Source organism: Diadema antillarum, unplaced genomic scaffold (assembly GCF_040938485.1).
Source record: "Diadema antillarum isolate AM-2024a unplaced genomic scaffold, OU_Dant_1.0 seq00000338_RagTag, whole genome shotgun sequence".
In the NCBI taxonomy this organism is placed as follows: domain Eukaryota; kingdom Metazoa; phylum Echinodermata; class Echinoidea; order Diadematoida; family Diadematidae; genus Diadema; species Diadema antillarum.
The window spans coordinates 110,404-115,752 of record NW_027271351.1 but is presented as its reverse complement, the minus strand read 5'-3'; positions in this window follow the sequence as shown (position 1 = coordinate 115,752).

Below are 5,349 nucleotides of genomic sequence, written 5' to 3'. Positions count from 1 at the left end.
AGTCAACTCTTCCTCAGCATGCATGTTCAACGTCGCATCCCTAATTTTCGATCGCACACCTCGATCGCCCACACTCAGTACCCATGCATGTACGGCAATATGACACATTCGCAGAAAGAGCGCATGCGCAATATATTAGTCTTGCTTGTTCAGCCCGAATTTTACTCACTGCCTCGGAAATAATCGTTTCACAGTTGGAAATATTTAGCTAGCACCTGTATGCAGCCGGGAATTTAACTTTTGCCAGTAGATTTAGTTTGACATGTTTTCATGCCAAATTGAGTAGAAAACTTCCAGATACATAAAAAAATTAAATTTGTATTTTCATCATTAATTTTGAAAGTCACATTGGAATGAGCACCTGTAGCTGCCAACACGTCGTCCCATTTTCTGATTAGATTTTACCAACCACCATAGAACAATTAAGTTGCGGGAAATATGATTGGAATTACGATTGTTTTTTTTTTTAAAGTGTCGTAATTAATTGATTCCCTCTTTCGCCCAGAAAATGGAATCTAAATTCTAATTGACTCGTGACAATACTTGCGTGTTTCATTGTATTAGGATAGGAAGAAACAAAAAGTAGTCATATTAGTGCAGAAAAAAATGACAAAATGAAGTAGGAATTTCATTTTTTGTTTTCAATACAATGATGGAAACTTCCATCTAATTTTTTTATCTGTCGCAGAACATTGCTTTGTATGGTAGTAGGCCTATAATATAGGTCTACTGCTTGTACTTTAAAGGTCCTCTTTACCTCTGGGAACAGTGATTAAAAAATAGAGGGGATAAGTAGATAGACTAAAATATGAATAGTGATGACACTAATATTATGCCTTGTAAGTCGAGTGTAGGACCGTTATTTTGTAGTTAAATAGTACTTCCTTGGAGTTATATACCTCCTTGGTCTCAAGTTCAATCATATATGATTTTGTAGTTTAAAGGGATCGTATAGTTTGGTTGAGACCAAACTTCAGATTTCTAACATTTTTGGTGAGATAACGAGAAACCTCTGATGAAATATGAAAGAGCAAGTAATTTCAAAAGGAATTCACCATTTATAATAAGTGATGAAAATTGGTTTTGAAATGGCTGAGATATCCAAAACAGAGCGATCCTAACAAAAGGTGGGACCCACTTTTTATTATGATCGTTGTTTTAGTTTGTTTTGTTGTTTTACTGTTTTTGGATGTCTCAGACATTCCATAACCGATTTTCATCAAATAAACTTTGAATTCCTCTTAGAATGGTATATGCTCTGTACTACACATATTTCATGAGTGATTTTTTGGTATCTCACAAAAAGTTAAAACCCAATCCCCATCTCCACCATTACTTTACTGTCTATGCGAAAGTGAGTCTGCTTTTGGAAACGCGTCATCATACCCGTCTGGAAGAATTTACACAAGCAGAATTTTTTTAGAAGACAAGGCCCCGCTAAAGACGGTTCCAGATCATCTTCATTGTTATGTGTTGCCATGTTTGAGGTCATCATCATCATCATCCACATTGTAGTAATTGTCATCATCATTTCATTTCATTTCATTTCATTTCATTTCATTTTCATTTGTTCACCTTTATTTTCAACAACAAAAAGTGTACAAAATGATGATCATTATCATCATCCACAATATAGTCGCTGTCGTCACCATTGCTATACATTTACGACCCGCCGGTAATATCACCGTCATCCGCTTATTCTTCATCATTATAGCCCATTTTTCATCCTCACTGCAAAGTCGTCGTCACGATCATCATCCATTGCCCCCAGAGATCGTCCTCTCTTTAGAAATGTTGCGTGGTTGCAGTTATCGCGTTGATGATTTGCTATGTGCCAGACTATGCCCAAAACGAATCAGAGAGAAGTAATCTGGGGCTATTTTAGGGGAGGAGAGACAACTCAAAACTCATTACTGATTCCAAAACAAGTAACGCTTTCTGTCACAATCTTGTTTGCGTTTGGTCTTTCGCCGAGACGCCTCGAACACGCACGTGGTGTATATTTCCTGGCTGCGTCCTTTGTGTAACGGGACAATAGTGATGATAAATCGGAATCCGAACACAATACGAGGGAAACTCATCCCCACTCACGCCGCGCATATCCTGCGATGATGCGTGATGCGTATGATAGATCCCTATCTGTGAATACGAGGGACAGTGATGCAAGTCCCCACAACCCTGTTCAGTCATTGACCTCTCCACGCTATGAAGCCATATCACAAATCGCATTAATCAGTGTAACTTTTTTTAAAGAGCTGCTGAGGTATCCCATGGAGGTGTGTAATACCTCCTTGGGTATCCTGAACAGACATACCCAGGTCGAAAAACCAGTAGAAACCAGTAAGCATTTTTAACTGGTCTTTACTGGTTTTAACTGGTCTTAACTGGTTTCAACTGGTACCAGTTGAAATCAGAAGGTAACTCCAAATTTCCAGTAACAAAATAAGCAATTCTAACTGAAACCAGTTGATACCAGTTGAAGATGTACTGGTACCAGTTGATACCAGTTTAATCATACTGGTACCAGTTTATACCAGTTGAAGTTGCACTGCTTACCAGTTGAAACCAGTACAAGTCTACTGGTACCAGTTGAAGTCTTACTGGTACCAGTTTATACCAGTTGAAGTTGCACTGCCTACCAGTTGAAACCAGTACAAGTCTACTGGTACCAGTTGAAGTCTTACTGGCACCAGTTTATACCAGTTGAAGTTGCAGTGCTTACCAGTTGAAACCAGTACGTCTACTGGTGCCAGTTGATAAGTCTTACTGGTACCAGTTTATACCAGTTGAAGTTGCACCGCTTACTAGTTAAAACCAGTACAAGTCTACTGGTACCAGTTGAAACCAGTACAAGTCTACTGGTACCAGTTGGAGTCTTACTGGTACCAGTTTCATACCAGTTGAAGTTGCACTGCTTACCAGTTGAAACGAAACCAGTACAAGTCTACTGGTACCAGTTGATACCAGTTCATATCTCATTGTGTACCAGTTGACACAAGCTGAAGTTTGCTTTTTGAATTCGATTAGTTCATCAATTAAAACTGAATTAAAAGGTTAACAAAACTTAGTTAAAACATTACATTAAAAAGTAAACAAAACACAATCAAACAAAACATTTGAAGTGATTGAACTTGGACTCTTAATGACTTCAACTAAATGAAGCTGGAACCTATTAATATCAGTTAACACTTCAACTGACAGACTGTATTTTGACCAGTTTGTGCGTGTGTTTGTGTGTATGTGTGTGTGTGTGCGTGTGTGAGCACGTGTGCGTGTTACGGTGTGTGTGCAAATTAGTTTACACAATTTGATACCCATGTAACAGACTGGACTTGCTTATAACTTCATTCCATATTAACACCCACTAAATCATTGAAATTCAAATACCAGTTGATACCAGTTGGTTTCTATTGGTTTTTACTGGTTCTTTTGCTCGTGAATATTCATAAGCTATTCAAATTATCTTCGTGAAAATGAGAAAATATTGTTAAATTTATCTTTTCTATGATTTGAATAAACATAGAAATGTCGGAAATGCATTAGAAATTTATCTAATATTATTACAGTGATATTCACAATTTCAACTTGTACCTCTGATGAGGTATTTTCATATTTTTATAATAAAAGTTTAATCTACTTGGTAACCATGTCTTAAATCATTACAGCAATATAGCCCTATATATATGAATGAAATGTCCCTGGTACTAACTAGGTCTAGGATGTAGGCTATGCCTAAATGTAGTAGTAGGTATATGCATTAAGACTAGCTGTAGGATTATGTTAGGTTAGATATTAACAATGTCCTGACATACACCAAACACCCATACACCAAATAATTCAACACCAAATTAATTTTGTCAACTGGATCCCAGTTGATTCCAGTTGATACCAGTTACTGGTACCAGTTGATACCAGTTGGACGAATACCAGTTGATACCAGTTGAATGAATACCAGTTGATACCAGTTGATTTCTAGTCACTCATTCCAATTTCCATATTGAAACCAGTTGCCTTTACTGGAATCAACTGGTACCAGTACCAGTTGCCAACTGGTTTTTCGACCTGGGTAACTATAAATTCCAACATATATACTAAATTACACAATTTGGACTTTTCTGGTGCTTTGTTGTTGTTACTGTTTAAGGTTGTTGGTGGAGGTGGTGGTGGTGGTGGTATTAGTGGCTGTGGTGGTGTTTGTTTTGTTTGTTTGTTTGTTTTTCAAAAATAGGACTCCGAGTGAGGTAGACCTACTTAGGAGACTCAGTACAGTGACCTTTTTTTGCTTTTTTGTTTTTGTTTTTTTTGGTTTTATGTCACAGCTCGTGATCAGAGTGTGATCACATTGGTAAATAGACTAATGATACTCTTCGCATTTTCGCCTGATTGAGCGATACTGGAATGACTGGCTCACTTTATCTGTGTTCTAATTCATGGAACGCTTCTGGCCCAAATGTTTTGACCCACTTCACATTATTTTCTCTTTGTTTATAACGGTATGACGTAGAAAAAGATAATCGCCAACACGTCAATCAGTAAATGGGATAAGCTTGGATAAACTCAGTATAAAATGAAGGACATACCCGCATAATCATATCCAGTTTCTACTTTATCAGCAGACCGTTTGGTAAGTCAGAGTGATACTGCTCGCTTTTGGAAATGACACATCACAAAATCCTTTCGTATTCATTTCCAAGTAAGCAAGAAGGATATTTGAATCAATTTGAATTTCAAAATATTCCTTTACTTTCGTCACTTTTGGAAATCACATCATAATCCCTTCTATTTCATTTTCAAGTAAGCAAGAAGGATATTTCAATCACTTTGCATTTCAAACATTCATTTATTTTCTTTATTTAGCCAAATGAAAACAAACAAAAAAAGTATTGAGTTCATGTAGTAGAGACAGTAACAACGTTGCAGTGATTATACTAATGTGTGGTCACACGACGTAAGTTTTGGCCACACTAAACAAAATAGAAGAAAGTGATCGTATTGAGAACAACCTTCCTGTACGCTGACCTCTCTTTACTCTGGTATCCACAAAGCAACCCATTTGGATTTGATGTAAATATACAGTAAAGGGAAAGTGAATGAGGAATTTATTCTTGATTCACTTTGTCATAGTAACGTTTAATTGGTGACAAACGTTGAGAAATCTACGTGTGTGTGTGCGTGTGAGCGTGTGTGTGTGTGTGTGTGTGTGTGTGTAGTGTTTCAGTGTGTGTGCGCGAGAATATGTGTTTAATAATGCGAGAATATGTGTTTAAAAAACGGATTTCGTTTCCTTGGTTTAGAGAGTTACAATGTAAATTTGATATTAGTTTGCACAATGTTGGTGATACTGCATTT